This window comes from Miscanthus floridulus, chromosome 15 (assembly GCF_019320115.1).
Source record: "Miscanthus floridulus cultivar M001 chromosome 15, ASM1932011v1, whole genome shotgun sequence".
Lineage (NCBI taxonomy): Eukaryota > Viridiplantae > Streptophyta > Magnoliopsida > Poales > Poaceae > Miscanthus > Miscanthus floridulus.
In genome coordinates, this window is record NC_089594.1 from 15,383,089 (window position 1) to 15,406,564 (window position 23,476).

At 41.9% G+C, this 23,476-nt stretch overlaps 1 long non-coding RNA gene and 1 pseudogene across 2 annotated transcripts; one reads left to right on the plus strand and one right to left on the minus strand.

The window, feature by feature from the left end:
- The first annotated feature begins 836 nt into the window (after positions 1-836).
- Positions 837-1,994, plus strand: LOC136507064 (receptor-like protein EIX2; annotated as a pseudogene).
- A 7,243-nt stretch (positions 1,995-9,237) lies between these two features.
- Positions 9,238-21,556, minus strand: LOC136509259 (uncharacterized). 2 transcript variants are annotated; one of them, XR_010772294.1, is made up of 5 exons: positions 21,422-21,556; positions 20,660-20,786; positions 14,447-14,573; positions 13,323-13,419; positions 9,238-12,663 (listed from the first exon to the last, which is right to left on the minus strand). It is a non-coding gene; the product is annotated as an uncharacterized lncRNA (long non-coding RNA). The 2 variants fall into 2 exon arrangements; XR_010772295.1 differs by lacking the exons at positions 20,660-20,786; positions 21,422-21,556 and adding an exon at positions 15,209-15,343.
- Between the last annotated feature and the right edge of the window lie 1,920 nt (positions 21,557-23,476).

The following is a 23,476-nucleotide window of genomic DNA, read 5'->3' on the forward strand; positions in this document are numbered from 1 at the left end:
GGTTTATGTTCCAATTAGTGCAGGAAAAATACAGTCTAACAAAGACAGGCAAACAGTTAAATCTTTTCTCTTTCTCTAGTGCCCCGTCTCGATTGCGATAATAATGCAGATAATAAAGCAGCAACACTAGTAGCTAATCGACACACCACACCAGCACCTACCTACTTTCGCTAGGTGGTTTAGTAGTAGCAGTAGTATACAAATTTATTTACAAAGCTCCGTGCACGCTGGAACGTGATGGCACAGTACAGTAGCATGTGTGTGTGTTTCGTTTAAGTTTCGGCCTCAAACGAACAAGCTGTTTAGCTCTAACTATATATATATATATATATATATATAGTTGTCAAACTTGTCAAGGTTTCAAGTTAGAAGAAAAAATGGCAGTAGATAAGGGCAGCCTTTTCTTGTTGCGAATTGTGCTCATCGTATCCTTAATTTGACTGCTCTGTACAAGCCGTAAGTACTACTGCTATACTACTAGTAGTGCTTGCAAGCTTCAGGTTAATTGAGCTTAGGCCTCTCCGGATGTGATGAGCTGAATAATTAATTAACTGGCCTCAGTGAGTGATGCCACTGGCACCAGAAAGAAAGCTGGCATTATTGTACTGTCATAGATTTTTTGTGCATAGCCATTCCCAACTCGTTCGTGCTTTTGGATTATTGGAGCAAATGGATTTCAGTATGAATCTTTTAGAAGGTGGTCTTCCAAAGTTTTCAAAAAATTTAATGTATCTTGACCTATCAAGAAACAATATATCAGGGCCACTACCACTTGATTTTGGAGCTACGGCATTAGAATCACTTCTTCTCTTCAAAAATTCGTTGTCTGGTACAATTCCAAATTCCTTTTGCAAATTGAAGTACTTACAATTTGTAGATCTATCAGGAAATCTACTGCAAGGTCCATTTCCTAATTGCTGGGACAGTTCAGAAGAAGGGAACACATCTACCAGTAATGGGTCTTCAAGTTCCAACCCAAGCTTGCCGATGATTTCAGAAATCTTTATGCTCAACTTATATGACAACAGTCTTTCAGGACCATTCCCTCTTTTTCTCCAAAAATGCCAGCGCCTAATATTTCTTGATCTTGCATTTAATCAGTTTTCTGGGAGCTTACCGACATGGATAGGAGAGAAATTGTCGTCCTTAGCATTTCTGAGGTTACGTTCAAATATGTTCACTGGTGACATCCCTTTCGAGCTTAGCAAGATGAAAGATCTTCAGTTTTTAGACCTAGCTTCTAACAATTTCTCAGGGATGATCCCCACGTCACTTGTGAATTTGGAGGCCATGTCCCACATTCCTGCTGGCAATGGCTCACTTTCAGATGTCGTCTACTATGGATTGTCACTTTCAAATGTTGTCGTCTACTATGGATTGTCATTTTCTGGAGGGATGAGATTTGGGCCTAATGAGTTCATTCACATGAGCACGTTGTACAATGATAGTTTATCAGTTGTCACTAAAGGGCAGCAACTTGAATTTACAACTGGAATCAGGTTTATGGTAAATTTGGATCTGTCTTGCAACAGCTTAACAGGGCATATTCCTGAAGAAATTAGTGCACTTACTGCACTGACAAGCTTAAACCTTTCTTGGAATGATCTAAGCGGGACAATCCCAATGAATATCGGTGCCTTACAGTCGCTGGAATCTTTGGATCTATCACGTAATGGGCTTTCTGGAGAAATCCCTAAGAGCGTATCATCTCTAAGCGCACTCAGCCACTTGAATTTGTCTTACAACAATTTGTCAGGACAAATACCGTCTGGGAATCAGCTACAGGTGCTTGATAACCAGGCATCCATATACATTGGAAACCCGGTCTTTGTGGTCCACCTCTCTCCAAGAAATTTTCCTATAGTTCCAATCCTCTAAAATTTCCCCACATGTCCTTTGTTTTGATCAAATCAGGCCTTAGTGGTGAACATATATCAGTTGTGTCATGTAGTTGTAAACAAAGGTTCCTTACATTCAGGTTGAACAAATCATGACCTACTTAGAAAAAAAGGACACTCAATCAAATGAAAAGCATCACGGCGCCATGATGTTTGCAGCCATCTACTAATACTAGTTGCATCACGGCGCCACCAGATGGAGGGGAGAGGTGGGCAACAGGGCAGGTACCTGGCGTCGATGGGAGCAGGCAGGGGTCCCTTGTCGCCACCGGTGCGGCGGGAGCACGTACGGAAGGGGAGGCCGTGGTCAGGGGAGGGGAGAGAGTGCTCGCCGTCGCCGCTGCTGCTGGGGCCCACCCCACCCCACCTCGCGGGAACGGGAGCGAAGGAGGGAGCACGGGGCGGCGTCGGCGGAGGGGATCGTCGTCCGGTGCGCCGGTGCCGCTGTCTCTCTCTCCGTCTCTCTCTCTCTCCGTCTCTCCGGTGGCGGCGGCTGTGGGGGACCGCCCGGTGGCAGCGGTGGTGGAGGGGAGGAGGCGGCCGCGGCGGTGGGGAGGCGTGTGCGGTGTGTGTGTGAAAGTAGGAAACGATTTGAGGGAGAAACGGCTTGTTGAATGCTTCTGTTTACCGAGTGCCTAGATGTACGGCACTCGGTAAACTCAAGCACCGCAGCCCTGGTACATGTTTACCGAGTGCCCCGATCTACGGCACTCGGTAAACATAAGCATGGCAGGCAGGTGGGCCGTGGCTAACCTTTACCGAGTGTTTGAGGTCACACTCGGTAAAAGTATCCATTATTTCATGCAAAACAAAAAAGAAAAAATACCAATTTAATCCTAAAATTCACCAAACTTTCACATGAACTATTTCATGTCATCTATTTACTATCTAAAAAATTCCAAGTTCAAATCATAATGTTGAATTTCACTCTTAATAGAAATCCTACTCGTCATTTTGAATGTTTAGCGTCCCTTTGGGAGATGTACCGGTTCGGCAGCGACGAATGTAAAAATACTTCCAAAACGTTATGAAATTTTTTCTATAACATAGATGTATGCTTCAATGTTAATTCTTCCAATCTTGTGATTTATCGAGTTCGATTTTAATTATTACAATTAAATTCACACGATATGTTCCTAATTTTCATAAAGAATGAAAATTTTGTGAAATATAGTAAATAAATCGAAATAAACACCATATTTTGGAATGGAGTACTAAATATCATATGTGGATAGAGGAAAAAGAATGAAGGGAAAAACAAGAAATTTGGTTGAATTTTACCGAGTGTTGGGCAAATACACTCGGTAAAAGATAGTGTTTACCGAGTGTATTGGCCCAACACTCGGTAAAATTTTCATGTTTGCCAAGTGTATGATCATAACACTCGGTAAACATGTCATGCCTTGACGCCGTTTGGGCACGGTTGCTATCCTAGGTGACGTGGCACGTCAATACCGAGTGACCGTTTTTACCGAGTGCACCCCTTCGGTAAACTTGTGGTTTTACCGAGTGTCTGAGTATACCGAGTGTGCTGACTCGGTAAAGCGGTTGACTACCGGGTGTTTATGTTTTCCGAGTGTTGGCACTCGGTAATCACTTTTTTCCGAGTGCCCCGACTTTTGACACTCGGTAATTGTCGGGGCACTCGGTGACTACACAGTCTCCGGTAGTGACATCAGTCAATATGTTTCTACCGAGCAATGGATTTAAGCATTATTAGTTCACTTATGCAAGCAGAAGTATATTATCACTTGCCTCTTACCTGTATCTGTTAATAAACATGAGTACATTTATCAACTGATAGGTGCTCATCAGTTACATACAGAAATTTGATATTCACAAACTCAGTGACAGAATATTATCACTTGCCTCTTACTTGCATTAAATAATGTATATTTGTTCATGTGTCTACCATTTCATACAGGAATTGATATTCACAAACTCAGTGACAACAATGTAGAATTGCACTGAAGAAACAAAAACGCAGCAACCTAGGCTACAAAGAAAAGCACCATGCAGTACTGCATGTAGAGTTGATCCCTAAAAGGAATATCTACAAGTCAGTCTAGTACATCCTCTGGTAATCAAGCACAACACTGAAAACATGATTTCTCTTAATTGGAGAACCCCTAGCTTTTCTGACAATACATATATAACTACTCCTAAATCCTAATAGCATGAAATACACTTACTTCCACAGCTATACACATATCCATGTTTGCACTGGAGCATTTGAACAAACAGGCCGTGTGTGTGTGTGTGCGAATCTAACAAACCTGATTGTCCTGGTCTGCTGCGCCATTGGGCTAGCAAAAGCACACCATCACCACCATGGCTCGATGATGCTAATGTTCTTGCCGTACAAAGACCACTGGATGACCGTGTTCATGAGCAAGATGGCCTGGCCAGTGCGTGCATTACAGGAGGTGTCCGTTGTGCCGCCATGGCCGTCGCGCAGTCACTGCAAAACAGGAGAGGGTGGAGGGGTGGAAAGCAGGTATTCAATTTGGGTCAGCAGTAAACTTCCATCGATCTGATATTCCTTATCCTTAAATAAAAATTACCAAATCTTAATAACCTACGTGGCCAGTGGCGGCAGCCCTGATTGTGCCCCGGACGCTGCAGCGACGCCGACAAGGGAGAAGCGGCGGGAGAAGAAGTAGCGCCGCCAGAGGGAGCAAAGGGAGGCCGTGGCCCGCACGGCGCACATGCGGCGGTCGAGGCGGAGTCACCCACGGCGGACCCCGAGGTGCAGCGCAGCCTAATCGAGATCCAGGAGGCCGTAGAGTCCGAGCGTGCACGCCGTGCCTTCGAGGACGCCTAGCGCCGCTGGCTCGAGGCCGCTGCCGCCGGACCGCAGTGAAGGTCGTGACCGCTGCAGCGGAAGAGGATACCACGGTTGCGCGGTGAGGCGCTGCTCAGGTGAGCTCCCACGGCACTAGAGCGTTCGGCGCTCCTAGTATTGCCTCCCCGCGACCCGCATCGAGCTCATCCTTGCCGCCGCACCCGCTTGCCAGATCCAGTCTCGTCCTCGCCGGATCAGGCTTCTCCTCGCCGGATCTGGTGGTGGCCACTCAGATCTGGCTAGTCCTCGCCGGATCGAGCCCCGCGCGACCGCCGGGAGGCCGCGCCCCAGAACCCCCGCCACCCTAGGGTGCGCCGCCGAGTGCCGCCGCGGGGAGAAGAGGGGGCTGCGACGCCGTACGCCTCTGCTCGAGAGGGGGTCCCGTCACCTCGTGGGGGAGAGGGAGGGGCGACGTGGGGGAGAGACGGAGGGGCTCGGAGGAGAGGGAGAGCGAGGGAGAGAGAGGGAGTCGAGACGGGGAGAGAGAGAGAGAGAGAGAGAGGGAGTCGAGGCAGTAGATATTTTGGACGGTTCATGTACGTGGGGTATTTGTAGGGGCGGCTCAATCACCAGCCGCCCCTACAAATAGAAACACCGGGGGCGGCTGGTGAGTGAGCCGCCCCTACAAATCATACCCATTTGTAGGGGCGGCTCGTATCACCGGCCGCCCCTGCTGTTTTATTTGTAGGGGCGGTTAGTCTCGTGGATCCCGAGCACGTCACTGTAGGGGCGGCTCTATCACCAGCCGCCCCTAAAAAAATTTGTGCCGTTGCTATAAACCGTTTTTCACGTAGTGCGCGGCTCCTCGCGCCTCCGTCGCCGCTCGTGTCAATGCCTGCGTGCGCAGCCCCTCGCACCACCGCCCCCTCGACTGGAGCCATGCCTACGGCCGTGACCTGAGCCCTCGCCCGCGACCCCGTCCGTGACCGGCGTGCCTCCTCTTCTTTCTTCCTCGCAAGCGAGCCGCTCATCCCACCTAGGGTGACCCCGTCCGTCAAATTTTTGGGGGCGAGGGAACCCACGTCTCACGAGAATATTCCCATGTGGGACGTCCTCGCTCCTGGTGGCCTCCCAACCAAACACCTCATCCCAGGTCCGTCCCATTCCTTCCTAGCTCGTCCTCGCATCCAAACACTACCTAAAACTATAGCGTTGCTCAATTATCTCCAACTTAGGGCCTGTTTGGATGCACCAACTAAACTTTTGCTGACTAAATTTAGCTGCTAGGCATCCAAACAGCCCAGCTAAAAGACCAGCTAAAGTTTAGCTGTGATTAGCTATTTCAACTCAGCTAAAGCTAATAGTTGGAGCATCCAAACACCTCAGCTAAAGTTTAGCTGGGAAACTTTTAGCTGGCTAAAGTTTTACTTTGAAATTTTAGCTAGCTAAACTTTAGTTGGATACATCAAACAGACCCTTACTAGAATGCTACTAGTTCCAATAAAACCGTTTATGAAAAGAACTAGAACTACTGTCTTCAACCAACTGTATTTTCATTGTTCTTTCATTGCTCGGTCTATTGCCTAGTATGGCTACAAACTCAAATTCTCATTTTTTTCAAACTACTACTCCCAGCGGTCCAGTTTCTTAGACGCTGGAACCCAAATTCCAGAAACCAAGGAGTACTTGGAGACCGAGTAATCGTATTAAGAGCAAGGGCTAATAATTTAACCTTCTGCTGCTTGATGTAGGCCAGTGTTAGAGGGGGTTTATGTCCTAGTTTTCAAGACTTTCTTGTGTTGAAAACAGTGTAGATAAGTTTTATCCTATGAGGTGTAGCAATATTAACTAGAATGGTCTCCAAAGCCTAGGAAAATAAGCTTTTCATTGTCTTAGTTGACCATATAATACCAAGAGGTGTAGCAATAATATTACAATATGCTGATGACACTATTATATGCCTAAAAGGAGAAACTGAGGGTGTTGTCAATATGAAATTGTTGCTTATATGTATGAAATGATGTCTGAACTCAAAATCAATTCTGTTGAGAGTGAGATAACATCTAGTGAAATGGACAAAGATATGCAAGAGTAAGGAGAAAGGAGGTTTAGGCATTAAAGACTTGAGAAAGTTAAACATTAAATGGTGGTGCAACATAGAAACGGAGGGACTTTGGTAGGAAATTGTGAAATATAAATACTTAAAAGAGCATACAGTATACGCTATGAAAAAAAAACAAGGGGACTCTCTTGTCTGGGGGGAGTATTTACGAGGATGTTTGGGTTAGAAGAGTCTGACTCCAACTCTACTATATACTGTCAAATAAAACTTAAAGTCCCAACTAACTGGATGCTCCATCGTTCTCACAATAGCATCAGTTATTGATTTAAAAATTTACCCAAAAACAAATGATGTTTTAGGAAGAATATGGGCCATAAAGACCACTTAAATTAATGAACCACTTCTGCATTCACACACACCTACTCTTTCCATAAATGTTGGATTTAGAACTACAGTTGAAGTTGATAGACTCTAGAGAGAGCAACTTAATAAGAAAATTAAATTTCTACATAACTATACTCTCTCGGGTTTTAAATATATGTCGTTAGTTATGACAACCTTAATTTTTGAACTAGTTAAATTGTCCTAACATCAGATATATACTTATACTACTATAAGAACATCCCCAAGAGTCTTTTTAAAACTCAGTCTCTGTATCATCATTTGGTGAGCCATTTGCATAAAAATTATTTTCTATATATTATGACTCTCCAACAGCTTTTCTATTGTAGACGCACTTATAGTGTAGTAGCATGTTGTTTACACCAAAATTTAGAAAGAAGAACGCGAGAACTCAAAGCTTCCAAGATTGTGTCATCAAGCAATCGATTAGATGTGAATCAGTACCGGCTGATTTGAATGCGATATCGGAATCGGCTATTTTATAGATGACGTCAGCAGACGGCGTCCATGGGCTATGCTTGAATGGCGTCAGGAAGATGTGTCGGACTCTACAAATAAGGAAAAATTAATTCATATTTAGGTTCTGGGTATAAATATTAGACCCCGGTTATTGTACAAGGACATGAAAACTCAATCAATATAATCTTACCGGCTTTCGCCATCGCATTAGGAGTAGGAGTACTGTAGATCTCGGTGAGTTCTTCAGCAAACAAGGCTGCATCGACCGATCGACCTCTAGCTTGCTTGTGAGTACCGTCACGACTTGTATTGTGCTTGTAAAGCTGCATCAGCTGATTGATCTTTTATGAGCTATAATATAAGTTAGTTATCGATCCATATCATTGTTTGTAAGGCTGCATCAGCTGATTGATCTCTTACGAATCATAATATAGATCAAAGTTATCGATCTTGCGTTAAATAACTTGTTGTTTAATACAATATTACCAGTTATCGAATCTGCTAAGATTAGTAAGATTTTCCTTGTTATTTTTTGTTGATTCACCAGTTATCGATCTGTTTATAATTAATTTTTTATTAATTATAACAAATCTCTCGATTGAGATAGAGATAGATCGGCATCGTATCATCTTAATGGGTCGTCCTTTGATCTGATCACACTTCAAATCTTATAATTGATGGCTTAATTCCGCTAGATCGACTGTTTCATCTCTATTCCAATCAAACATAGTATGCATCCAAAGATATGCTTCAATCTTGAATCAACTCACTAGTTAATGAGATCTAATCTAATGATACTACCATAGCTGCATCGATCCGATCGAACCTCACTGGTAAGACTTTAGATTAGAAATTATCGATTAGTGGTTTTGTTCATGATCAAGATATGTACTCTGTTTGTTTGCTATGACTGCATCGGCTATTTAGCCGATTGCCTATACTCTCATGCATATATCATGTTTTTTATGAATCTATCAACATATAGATGGTTTTATAGATTCTTTGGCTTTAGTTTGTTATCATTATCATAGCTGCATCGATCTGATCGAACCTCACTGTTAATGATAATAGATTAGATTCAGACTGTCTGTAGATTCATTTATATTAGACAGTCGATTTGTTCGCATGTTATACTCTTTTCATCAAACTTATCGGCTCGACGATTTATACCGATCATGTTCCATTTAGCCGATGTTGTTTTCTTATATCGCTTCTTTGCTTGTTACCAATTCTATAATCAAAGACTGCATCAATCGACTATTTGGTAGTATATATTGGAATCTTAAGGATCTTATAAATTTTGTATTTGGGTGTGTTGTACTTGTTTTTGTCTCGATTAATCAGTCACCATAAAAATTTTATGATCCATGGGCACTGGTTATTTTGATTTACGTCATCATCATTTAACATTAGCCGATCATCCTTAATGTAAAGATCTTCGTTTCATGAATACGCTAGATATCGACTATTTAGTCGATAGCCTTATTGAAGTGGCTACTTAGCCGCATATTTGGAACTGTCTGGAGCAACACTGACATATTCCACCTTAAATTACTGATAATATTTCTTCTCCTTGTCAATTGCAGGTCAAATTGACTGGCACGTCGTTGGGTTTTCAGAATCAGCTGGTTCTATATTGAAGCCAAGCAGATCTCTGGTCTCATTCCGCTCAGATCTTCCGGCTTGCTGTGTGTTGATCACATCGTCACATTTTTGTGTCAACACATGTGCTCCCCGTGGTTGAGCCAGCCGGTGAGGGTTCTTGTGGTTGAGCCAGCCGGCCAGGGTTCTATCCCTAGCCTTGCACCTTATTGAGATGGGTCCCTCCCCTGACATTAAAAAAATAACTTTTCTACATACTCTATAGAGCCATTCTTGCTTTCTAACTTTGGCTAGCGAGAATTTGGGAATAGTGGATGGCTATATATGGATAACCAATTAAAGAAGTTGTTGAAAGGTATTCTTTTTACCAAAAACTCAATTCCTAGCAAGGAAGGATATAGAGACAGTTTCTTCAGCTGGTTCACACCAACCAGTATGGCTTCATTAAAGGTAGAACAATCTATGATTGCTTAGCCTGGGCATTTCGGTTCTTGCATCTATGCCATAAATCCAAGAAAGAGATAGTTATACTGTCGGTATTTTGTAAACCGGACTAGTAAATTTATACGATTGTCGCGCTGCTCTAGGAAGATGATGGTAGCATCCAAAAGACACGAGGATTTATACTGGTTTAGGCCAGAGCCCTACATCTAGTCTCAGAGATGATCGAGTGTGTGTTCCTCGCTTGAATGCTCTAAAGTTCTTACAATGGGGTGCAAGAATGGTAGAAGAGGTAGGCGAGCTAGAGCTAGGAGATGAACTGCCTAAAGAGAAGCTTCAGGAGTCCAGAGAGTGTGAAGAATGTGAAGATGATTCAGAGTGCCAGGAAAGATGCCCTGGCTGTCCTTATATAGAGTTCGGGACTAGGGCATGTACAAAGAAAAAGGTTCTCCCGACCGAGGGGTCGTGAGCCTAAGGGTGGAGCCTAGCTAACTTGGCTTGCAAGCTACGCCGTCTTGTGGTGCACGCCTGGGCGTGGTTGTCATCATGGTCTTGTGCCCACGTTGCGGTAAGGTGTGGCGTGGTGCTACTGTGCCGGTCGTGGTGGCACTGTAGGCACGGTGGTGGTTCGCCAGTCGTCCTATGCGACGTGGTCTCTGTCGTGGTCTTCGTCGTCATTTCCTGATCTCCCGGGGGCGTTGTACAGGAGTTGGTAGCCGCCCTTAGGTCGTCGTCCACCACATTATCATGGTGGCCACGATCCCGAGCCCCGGGGTCGTGGTCCCCGCCAGCTTGGATGGCCTCTAAGTCAAGGCCTCTATCGTGGATCCCATCCCGTAGTGGGTAGGATCATACGCATGTCTTGTTGGACCATATTTGGATGGCGGGTCGCCGTACTGGTGGTCACCACAGAGCGGTGTTATCTTGTCCGTGCTGCGTAGTGCAGGGATGGCGTCTGACCGGACCGAGGTGCTTGCGGGGTCAGTGTGGCGTGTCACTCTTGTCAGAGCAGACGCGCTTGGCTAGGCTCGACCTCTCCCCGTTTCTCCCAAGGATCAGGACGGCGGTGAGGTCATGAACTCTTGTGCGGCGTACGGCTAAGGTAGAAGGGAGGGGTCATGGCTGACCCCGTCCTTAGCCTCGATCGTTTGGGCTTTCGCTATCTGGTGTACTGTGGGCCGCTCGGCCTGCTAACTAATCGATGCCCTGAGATACCCTGGGGTTATAACCCCGACACATACTCAAGCTAGATTTTGAGAAGGCCTTTGACAAAGTGGAACATCAAGTCATTCTTCAAGTCCTAAAGCATAAAGGTTTCTTAGATAAATGGATCAGATGGACCCACAACATTTTAAGCAGTGGATCTTCTTCTGTCCTGCTTAATGGCATACCTGGAAAAATGTTTACATGCAAAAGAGGTGTCAGGCAGGGTGACCCTCTCTCCCTTGCTCTTTGTACTGGCTGCAGACCTGCTTCAGACAATAATCAACAAAGCATGGCAGATTGGGGTCATAAAACACCCTCTTTGTGACATCTTTGAAGGTGATTTTCCCATTTTGCAATATACTGATGATACCCTCCTGATACTGCCAGGTGATGCAAGAACTCTATTTAATCTCAAAGGTATGCTTAGATCCATCTCTGATAGCACTGGCCTACAGGTAAACTTCAGTAAGTCCTTTCTGGTGCCTATCAACATGAGTGATGCTAGAACATCTCACTTGGCCAACACTTTTGGCTGCAAGGTTGGAACCATGCCATTTACTTACCTAGGGCTACCTTTGGGCACAACAAGGCCGTCTTTACAAGAATTCAGTCCACTCCTCACTAGAATTGAGAAAAGATTATCTGGCATTAGCAAATTGTTATCCTACAATGGTAGACTGATACTTGTTAATTTAGTTCTCAGTGCTCTTCCAACCTTCTACATGTGTTGTCTAAAGCTCCCCCCTCAAGTCACTCAGCAGATTGACATTTATAGAAAACACTGTTTGTGGAGCAATGGTGACATAAATAAAAAAAGAAAATGCCTAGCAGCATGGGAAACAGCTTGTAAACCAAAGAATCAAGGTGGTTTAGGCATAATTGATATCAAGAGCCAGAACAATGCCTTACTCATGAAGCACTTAGACAAATTCTATAATCAGGCAGATATCCCTTGGGTGACTCTGACTTGGTCTAAGTTCTACTCCAACACCCAAACTCCACCACATGCTAGAAGCCCATTTGGTTCCTTTTGGTGGAAAGACATCATGAAACTCTTTGATAAGTTCCAAGGTCTTGCATCCTGTAACCCCCACAGAGGAAACACAACACTCTTTTGATCTGACTGCTGGATGGGAGAAGCTATTAAAGATTCCTTCCCACAACCATTCTCTTTCACTAAGAAGCCAAAGTGCTCCATCAGATTCTTTCTGGATCAAGACACCAGCAGAAACTTCAGTCTTCCCCTTTCCACACAAGCTACAGCACAATTTGTTGAATTACAAGCCTTACTTCCAGAGAGAGTGTGGGATGAAAACATCAGTGACAGTTGGACTTAGTCTTGGAGACCCTCTAACTTCAGTAGCAAAAAAGTTTATAAGTTACTCATTGGACACACAGAAACATCTCCCCTCTTCTCCTGGCTCTGGACCTCGAGTAATCTGGGTAAGCATAAGTTTTTCTTCTGGTTATTGCTGAGGGATAGACTCAATACTAGAAACCTTTGGAGAAGGAAAAATATGAAATCAGAAGACTACATCTGTGTTCTTTGCAGTAGTTGTAACACCCGGTTTTAAGGACAAAGCCGAATGCACACCATATGTGAGCCCTGGTAATCAAACCTCACATATAGCTACAAATGAAGGGGCAGTATCAATTCACAATGCTTAATATATAGCGAACTTAGCAAAAGAGATAACCTTAGAAAGCAATCAACAGATAGATAACTCTGATCTCCGGGTGCAGACTTCACTCCACTGGATCCAACTGACTGGTTGATCACAAGCCTAACTCCTTCAGACTCCATCAGCCTGAGGTGTGGGGGAAATTGCAAGGGTGAGTCCATGTCGAACTCAGCAAATATAGCAACAAGGTAGTGCATTCCATAGCCACATGATCAAGTATAATGGAATAATAAATAGCTCAAAACAACTCAGTTAAGCATAATTAAACAAGTGCTCATCTTTGGCGTAAGAATCCCTTGGCCGCTCGTGACCGTGAGCACGGCTGATATATCAGTTTATTAAACTCTGCGCAGAGGTGTACACTTTCACTGTGAGTCATGATTTCCAAATGTACGGGTTTGCAAGGTCCAAACACCAGAAATCATATAAAGCTGCTCAGAAGTTCGTCTAACCGGGAAGGGCTGCAGGGTCATCGAATATAGGAACCCCCCTTCCATTAAAAGCTGCTTCCATAGCAAGGCATAACAGGACAGAGGCTGTCCTATACCCAACTCGCAGTATCCTCTAAGCCTGCTAGAAAAGGTCTCCCAAGCAACTAGAGCCAGAGCCATATAGCCCTCACAGCTGTACTGTAAGTCCTGGATGATCACTTACAAATGAGACCTTGTGGAGAGGGAATTTAACCCTCCTGTTGTTGCTAACAAGTCATCTTTTATGTTTATAGCATATTCATTAATCAAGTTTCAAGATCATGGTCACAGAAAGAAAACCCAAACTATACTTGCCTTAAACACCGATCCTTCGGTAAGCTTTAATCTTCAATGTTTTCTTCTTCTTCTTCTTCTCCAACTTCTTATAGATCACCAACGCAAAACTCACCGACTGGACAAGACCGAAAAGCACCACACAAGCATCCGAACAAGCATGCATAGCAAACATACTAGATTAGAACATTACACCAATCAATGAAAAGATTCGAAATCTAATCTACGCATTGCTACGATCACGCACACGCGAAAGGCACACTAATCGGAGCTACGGTAAAACAGAAACATCTATCGAAGGATTTACGTTGGAAAGAAAACTATATGCTTTATCTATTTTAATGATCATAAAACATGTATAAGATATCTCAGGGGAATATCTAAAATTGAGTTAAGTCATTTTATACTTGAGTTATTAGATTTAGAAAACTAAGATAAATTAATCATATCTTAATTATAAATATCTTGATATCATTTATGCAAATTAAATTGAAATATAATAACAAATGAGAGTATATATATTGAAAGTATATATGTCACATTTAAACTTGGCAAATTACAATTTAAAGACATACATGTTTATGTCACTAATTAATCATATTTTATTAATCAACATATCTCATATTATATAAAGTATTTAAACTTTACTTTAGAAATATAGAACATGTGAGAGCAACTAATAGAACAATTATATTATGTCTCATAATTGATCTAAGCAAGTCATAATTAAAAAGGCATTAATGTTGGTATACGTCATATTTTATAATTATAAAAGATTATATATATACTTTTAGTCATTTAAACATCTATAAATTAAAAACATAAATCATGTGAGGGCATCTATTCATACTTAACACATATGCAACATTCAACTAATTATAATCTAAGACTGTACTGAAGTTACTGATTAATCAGATTAACAGGTTATGTATAATCACCGGAATACAAAACCTATATTGTTTCTAGTTATAAAACTAATTATAAGCATGTTAACCAATTTAATATTTAGCTATATATGAAAAATCATGTGACATGAAAAACATTAGCGCTACTGCGTAGAGCGCTTCGACATACAAGCAAACATATACAAATAAATAAAAGCAGTACACCAAACATGATAAACAACTTATGAAAAGGTTACTTACATGTAGGTCTTGTTTCTACGATCGCGTGAGCGCAAAAACCGCTGAAAACGGAGATCGGACGGAAAAGATACGGACTCCGGACGATTTAAACAAGGGAGGGCATTCTAGGTATTTCACTTGAAAAGAGCTGAAATAAATAAAATATTTAGTATTGACGGGATTAAACAATGATCGGAATACATATTGGAAAGATGAAACTGAAAGAATTGAATTCGGATATCATACGGATGAATAATAGATGAAAAGGACGGAAGTTAAATGAATCAGGGACCTGTCTGCGATTTAAGAAAACTTTATTCGCGGATATGCCCTTCTTCTACCTCTGGATCAAAAGCGCTACAGTAGAATTACGAGGCACTGTTCATACGGAAACAGAGGGGCGCACGCATGGAGGGAAACAGGAGCGGCCAAGGGGGAAACTGGGCGGCTGGCCATGGAGGAGCCATGGGGGAAGCTTGGCGGTCGGCTGGGGCTCTGCTGGCTGGCCAGCGGCGCAGCGACGAGCCGCGGCTGCGGTAGGCCAAGCGGCCCAGCAAGCAGCAAAGTTGCACAGGGGCTCGCGCAGGGGCACAGGGATGGCCGGCGGGGCTAGGCAGCGGCGCGGTAGCACTAGCCCATGGCCTGGGGCTGGCCGCGAGGGCAAGAGATGGCCGACAATGGTGATGCTCGCCGGAGAAGGAAAAGAAAGGATGGGGAACGGTTCAAACGGTAACGGATTCGTGAAACAAAACACGAGACGGTGTAGAGGAGATCGATACGAACCTTGTGATTGTCTCGGAATTCGCAGGGGACACCGGAGTTGGCCAGAAAAGCTCGCCGAACCTTCGCCGGAAACCTAGCTGTGGGGAACTTCGGCGTCCGATCTGCGGGGCTACGTTTGGCGGCTCGAAAAACGGGCTGTACTTCTGGAATCCTCGCATCGAGGGCTACGCCGGCATATATATACACGTAGGGTTTGGATATTTTGGAAATCCGAGATATTTTAGTAAATATTGATTTTCGGAATTAAAATAATTACAGAAAATCGGGAATTACTATTTAGGCTCCGAAAAATATCTCTGAGCTCCGAAAAATACTAGAAAAATTCCTGGGGATAGATGGAAGAATAAGGAACACAACCAAAGTGGTTTAGCTCCCGAAAAAGACTTTTGCATTGATCAAGGAAAAAGATAAAACTCCAAGAAATATGAATTTAATCCCGAAAAAGGTCGGAAAGATTCCCGGAAAGAGAGGCATCGTCCTAACGTGTCTTAAAACCTTTTCCAAGCCTTTAGATTTTAAAAACAAGGCATCTTTTGTTTTTGCAAATTTTCAAATTCTTTTTAAACCACTACTTGAAAGCAATATTTTAAATATTGAGATTTGAATTTATTTTCCTAACCACTCATCACAAAAGTATCAATGCAACGGCATGTATGCGCAAACATGTTGTTACCCTTATGTTGGATTTTAATTTAAAGAAAAATTTCTTTTACCTATGTTTTTATGAGCACAAAACTACAAAATAAATCATTTTTACTCTATTTCTAAAAGTGCAAAATTTGGGGTGTTACAATTCTACCCCCCTTAAGATGAATCTCGTCCTCGAGATTCGGAAGATGATGATCAAGACACTAGAATACACACTGCCATTGGATCTTCTCCACTTTCTCGAGTAGTTCCACCATCTTGACAAAGATTCCTCTTGACTTTGCACACCTGTTAACTTTTACTCCAAATAGCATACTCGCTGATCCCAAGATGTTTCTAGGCCCTCTAATTAACTCTCAAGTATCCACAAACCAACTCTCTGGTACTCTTCCAATTGTTAGGCCTCTTCTCTTTTCCTTTTTAACAACCTCAATGAACTGTTGCAGCTGGGTGCTAGCTTATTCTTTACACTGACACTCCATATGCTTCTCACAAAGACCACTTTGGAATCCATTAGGTGACAAACTCTTGTCCTCACTAATTCCAAAATGTAACACAATACTTCTCAACATGTCTTGCTAGATTTTTTTAGTCCAAGATATCAAATCGACTACCTCATACATCCATATTCCAATTGATCCTCATGTATTACTCTCTCTTGGTCCAAAATAGATTCCAACTTCAAAACACTATTAACTATATATATGCTCAGGTTGAGTTGTGACTCTTAAACATAAAACTTAATCCATGGTGTCGTTCAATCTTCTTAGCATAGCTCTTCCAATTTGCTAACGGCATTGGCAATGACTTTTATTTCTTCTAAAGATAACACATACTTCTAAACCAAAAACATTTGGTTAATTGAACCCAACACTGATGTCACAATCTCAAACCAACTTACTGAAAGTGTCCCTTAGATTCTTATGATTCACGTAGATATCACTCTTCATGTCCAAGTAGATAATACCACTATGCTCCACAATGGATATCTCTAGATCTCATATGTCAAATAGCCCATCTCAAGCCTCCATAGTTGACTTGATGCATAATTCACTGCTTTTCTTACCTAGAGCACATCCATATCCTTGCCAACCGCTTTATAAAAGAAACTCTTGTGTTCAACACTATAATACCTCTAATGAACGTGTGATAGAATCTTACCATTCCGAGGAACTCTGAATCACTCTTGCATACTTAAGCGGGTTCTAGCTCAACACATCTCTCTTGAGCGATTGTCTGTATAATTCTATCATTAGAGACATCCCACAACCAAAAAGAGAACTCCATCCAAACTAAACTCACTTAAGTTGCCAAAGATCCAACTGTAGAGGAGTCCAATCATCATATTTTCGTATGCCATCAGTGCCAACTTGTCTTGAGTTGAAGGTTGAACTCCCAAGTGATGATAGCTTGAAGCGAAGACCAATCTTGACAAAATATTTGAGCTCCTTGTAGATGATCCAACCTGTTAACAATCTTGAACAAAGATCCTTGTGTCTGATAGTGATTTCTCAACCATAGGAATAACCGATACTTCCAAGTGAAGCTCTAGATTATATGAGACCTCCATCTTGCGATTCCTTTATGCCTTGGCTACCCCCTTAAGAAAAGATCAAGTAGGGCACCAAAGGATAGCTTGAATCTTCTTCTAAGTGAGTTAACTTATCAGGATGACCTTTGATAACCAAGAGGAACTCATGTGTATAAGTAGGAACAAGTAACCTCAGTTTATCCGCGAGTAGAAAAAAATAGCAGTGCAGTAAAACTACTATAATTCCTGTTCTGTAAATCCAATAATGTCGTACTTTACACCGTTGGAAAGCTCATTAAATCCTTTATAACTTTCATGTAGAAGACTTCTCCAGATTCTACAGCTAAGTTGGTCGAAAATAGGGCACAACATAAACTGTTCTAGGTTTCAGACTGCACAGAAACTTCTACTTGTGATGACTATATTTCCCAAATTAAAATAGCTATGAGGGTTAATCCAGAGGCATATGATAGGTACAGAAGTCCAGTTGATCCCATAGAAATTTTGTAACATTTTCTCGAGCAGGTATTGTGATATAACCAGAAAACCACATACTGCTCCAGATCTCAGTCAGCACAGCTATATCCTCTTATGATTTTCATAACTTCATAACCTTAATAGCTGTCAGGGTGATTCTTGAGGTCAGAGAAACATGTTGAAATCTAGTATTCTCTAAAAGTTTACCATGATTTTTGATTGCCCGAAAATAGAGATATAAACCAAAGATGACAGGTTGCTCCAGAAAGATAGGATAGGAAAACAGGAGAAAACCAAAACCCAGCTATCTATTCACTAATCCTTATGTCTTATGCCTATAAACTAAATGAATTTGTGGAAAATCCCACAAAATCATTGCACTCATTACAAAGATTCAAAACAAAACATAATCATAATGACAAGCCAACAAGCACTTATGGTGCACAATTCAATCATTGACTTAAACTTGCGATACTATCGTCTTCTGCAGATTATGGGTAAAGATCCTATAGCTTAACTTCAAATTGCGCGAGAAGGTGGTAAGACAAGATTCTAAAAGCATATCAAAGCAAGAAGTAGATGGGAACAAAAAGCTTTTAAAGAAGCATCAAGGAGGGGACGAATATCAAAGGTAAGAATGTAGTAGAGAAGAAAATATCAAGGTTTATAGAACAAGGATTTTTGCTGTAACTTGTAAACCTTAGAACGACCAGTTTCTACTAGGCTTGCGTCCTACAGTCAGCATTTCTCTGATACCACTTGTAACACCCGGTTTTAAGGACAAAGCCGAATGCACACCATATGTGAGCCCTGGTAATCAAACCTCACATATAGCTACAAATGAAGGGGCAGTATCAATTCACAATGCTTAATATATAGCGAACTTAGCAAAAGAGATAACCTTAGAAAGCAATTAACAGATAGATAACTCTGATCTCCGGGTGCAGACTTCACTCCACTGGATCCAACTGACTGGTTGATCACAAGCCTAACTCCTTCAGACTCCATCAGCCTGAGGTGTGGGGGAAATTGCAAGGGTGAGTCCATGTCGAACTCAGCAAATATAGCAACAAGGTAGTGCATTCCATAGCCACATGATCAAGTATAATGGAATAATAAATAGCTCAAAACAACTCAGTTAAGCATAATTAAACAAGTGCTCATCTTTGGCGTAAGAATCCCTTGGCCGCTCGTGACCGTGAGCATGGCTGATATATCAGTTTATTAAACTCTGCGCAGAGGTGTACACTTTCACTGTGAGTCATGATTTCCAAATGTACGGGTTTGCAAGGTCCAAACACCGGAAATCATATAAAGCTGCTCAGAAGTTCGTCTAACCGGGAAGGGCCGCAGGGTCATCGGATATAGGAACCCCCCTTCCATTAAAAGCTGCTTCCATAGCAAGGCATAACAGGACAGAGGCTGTCCTATACCCAACTCGCAGTATCCTCTAAGCCTGCTAGAAAAGGTCTCCCAAACAACTAGAGCCAGAGCCATATAGCCCTCACAGCTGTACTGTAAGTCCTGAATGATCACTTACAAATGAGACCTTGTGGAGAGGGAATTTAACCCTCCTGTTGTTGCTAACAAGTCATCTTTTATGTTTATAGCATATTCATTAATCAAGTTTCAAGATCATGGTCACAGAAAAAAAACCCAAACTATACTTGCCTTAAACACCGATCCTTCGGTAAGCTTTAATCTTCAACGTTTTCTTCTTCTTCTTCTTCTCCAACTTCTTATAGATCACCAACGCAAAACTCACCGACTGGACAAGACCGAAAAGCACCACACAAGCATCCGAACAAGCATGCATAGCAAACATACTAGATTAGAACATTACACCAATCAATGAAAAGATTCGAAATCTAATCTACGCATTGCTACGATCACGCACACGCGAAAGGCACACTAATCGGAGCTACGGTAAAACAGAAACATCTATCGAAGGATTTACGTTGGAAAGAAAACTATATGCTTTATCTATTTTAATGATCATAAAACATGTATAAGATATCTCAGGGGAATATCTAAAATTGAGTTAAGTCATTTTATACTTGAGTTATTAGATTTAGAAAACTAAGATAAATTAATCATATCTTAATTATAAATATCTTGATATCATTTATGCAAATTAAATTGAAATATAATAACAAATGAGAGTATATATATTGAAAGTATATATGTCACATTTAAACTTGGCAAATTACAATTTAAAGACATACATGTTTATGTCACTAATTAATCATATTTTATTAATCAACATATCTCATATTATATAAAGTATTTAAACTTTACTTTAGAAATATAGAACATGTGAGAGCAACTAATAGAACAATTATATTATGTCTCATAATTGATCTAAGCAAGTCATAATTAAAAAGGCATTAATGTTGGTATACGTCATATTTTATAATTATAAAAGATTATATATATACTTTTAGTCATTTAAACATCTATAAATTAAAAACATAAATCATGTGAGGGCATCTATTCATACTTAACACATATGCAACATTCAACTAATTATAATCTAAGACTGTACTGAAGTTACTGATTAATCAGATTAACAGGTTATGTATAATCACCGGAATACAAAACCTATATTGTTTCTAGTTATAAAACTAATTATAAGCATGTTAACCAATTTAATATTTAGCTATATATGAAAAATCATGTGACATGAAAAACATTAGCGCTACTGCGTAGAGCGCTTCGACATACAAGCAAACATATACAAATAAATAAAAGCAGTACACCAAACATGATAAACAACTTATGAAAAGGTTACTTACATGTAGGTCTTGTTTCTACGATCGCGTGAGCGCAAAAACCGCTGAAAACGGAGATCGGACGGAAAAGATACGGACTCCGGACGATTTAAACAAGGGAGGGCATTCTAGGTATTTCACTTGAAAAGAGCTGAAATAAATAAAATATTTAGTATTGACGGGATTAAACAATGATCGGAATACATATTGGAAAGATGAAACTGAAAGAATTGAATTCGGATATCATACGGATGAATAATAGATGAAAAGGACGGAAGTTAAATGAATCAGGGACCTGTCTGCGATTTAAGAAAACTTTATTCGCGGATATGCCCTTCTTCTACCTCGGGATCAAAAGCGCTACAGTAGAATTACGAGGCACTGTTCATACGGAAACAGAGGGGCGCACGCATGGAGGGAAACAGGAGCGGCCAAGGGGGAAACTGGGCGGCTGGCCATGGAGGAGCCATGGGGGAAGCTTGGCGGTCGGCTGGGGCTCTGCTGGCTGGCCAGCGGCGCAGCGACGAGCCGCGGCTGCGGTAGGCCAAGCGGCCCAGCAAGCAGCAAAGTTGCACAGGGGCTCGCGCAGGGGCACAGGGATGGCCGGCGGGGCTAGGCAGCGGCGCGGTAGCACTAGCCCATGGCCTGGGGCTGGCCGCGAGGGCAAGAGATGGCCGACAATGGTGATGCTCGCCGGAGAAGGAAAAGAAAGGATGGGGAACGGTTCAAACGGTAACGGATTCGTGAAACAAAACACGAGACGGTGTAGAGGAGATCGATACGAACCTTGTGATTGTCTCGGAATTCGCAGGGGACACCGGAGTTGGCCAGAAAAGCTCGCCGAACCTTCGCCGGAAACCTAGCTGTGGGGAACTTCGGCGTCCGATCTGCGGGGCTACGTTTGGCGGCTCGAAAAACGGGCTGTACTTCTGGAATCCTCGCATCGAGGGCTACGCCGGCATATATATACACGTAGGGTTTGGATATTTTGGAAATCCGAGATATTTTAGTAAATATTGATTTTCGGAATTAAAATAATTACAGAAAATCGGGAATTACTATTTAGGCTCCGAAAAATATCTCTGAGCTCCGAAAAATACTAGAAAAATTCCTGGGGATAGATGGAAGAATAAGGAACACAACCAAAGTGGTTTAGCTCCCGAAAAAGACTTTTGCATTGATCAAGGAAAAAGATAAAACTCCAAGAAATATGAATTTAATCCCGAAAAAGGTCGGAAAGATTCCCGGAAAGAGAGGCATCGTCCTAACGTGTCTTAAAACCTTTTCCAAGCCTTTAGATTTTAAAAACAAGGCATCTTTTGTTTTTGCAAATTTTCAAATTCTTTTTAAACCACTACTTGAAAGCAATATTTTAAATATTGAGATTTGAATTTATTTTCCTAACCACTCATCACAAAAGTATCAATGCAACGGCATGTATGCACAAACATGTTGTTACCCTTATGTTGGATTTTAATTTAAAGAAAAATTTCTTTTACCTATGTTTTTATGAGCACAAAACTACAAAATAAATCATTTTTACTCTATTTCTAAAAGTGCAAAATTTGGGGTGTTACAGTAGTGGATGAGAAGAAACAAGCTTCCACCTCTTCTTTGACTGCCCCTTTAGCCGGGACTGCTGGAACTCCATTCCCATTTCCTGGAACCTGAATTTCCCACCACTTGATATGGTAATAGAGGCCAGGACCAACTTTGGCAGCCCAATCTTCAGAGAAATCCTCATCACAGCCTGCTGGATCATCTGGACAACTAGAAACAAGGTGATTTTTTACCAGGGTCAAATCAACATCAACATTTGGAGAAGAGAGTTCAAGGAGGAACTTGGTTTAGTTTGCACTAAAGCCAAGCCCAGCAGACAAACCCCACTCAATATTTGGAGAGATAGTTACAATGTATAGGCTGCTTTTTTCTATTTGGGCCTAGTTGCCTTGTAATTTTTACATGTAAATATCATTCTTTCATTTAATGGAAAAACAAAAAAATAGGTAGGGGATTCCCTACCATTTCGGTAAAAAAAGAGAGGATATAAAGAGTCTCCTGGAGTTGCTCTAAATCTAGACATGGTAGAAGAAGTTTCGGGATAACCACATAATATGCCCGTCATGGTACACCCACGGGGACATGTTAGTGACGTAAAAGTTTTATAGAGAAGCACATGTCCTAAAATGTTTATGCCGCTTTTAGTTTCTATCGCACTTCTTCTGTCCGACACCCGCCCCACCCACCTCTTTGTTCTCCTTTCTTCATCCATCAGTGTAAATTGGATCCACACACTTCTCCTTCCATCTACCCTTTGCTTCACTGCTCCTCCACCACAATGTCAGAACCCTTGGGCACTAAAAAATGACTTTTGACGATAAAAAAAACTTTTGAGTGTAGCCTCTTTTATTTACAGAGACGATATGAAAATATTTAAACCTTCAAACATACGTAGTGAACTTTAGAGGTGGTAGGTTATTTACGAAGTCTAATAAACTAAGAGCATCTCCAAGAGTTTGTCAAATTTTACTTGACAAATCTTGTAATTTGCCAACTCCCAAAATTATATGCCAAGTAAAAAAACAATCCATCTCCAAGAATTTGGCATTTTTGACTTGGTAAAATAAAAAAACCCGTTAACAAAACGAAGAGGCCCGCTAAGCGAACGAAGAGCCCCGCTAAGAAACGAAGAGCCCCGGATGCCAAGCCGTATACGCGCGCGTATATTTGCGCGCGCGGAGGGAAGATTTGCCAAGTTGCTATTGATGCCAAGTTGTTTTGCCAAACTGTTGGAGACTATTTTTTTTTTTTTGCCAAAATTATATGGATGCCAAATTGAGA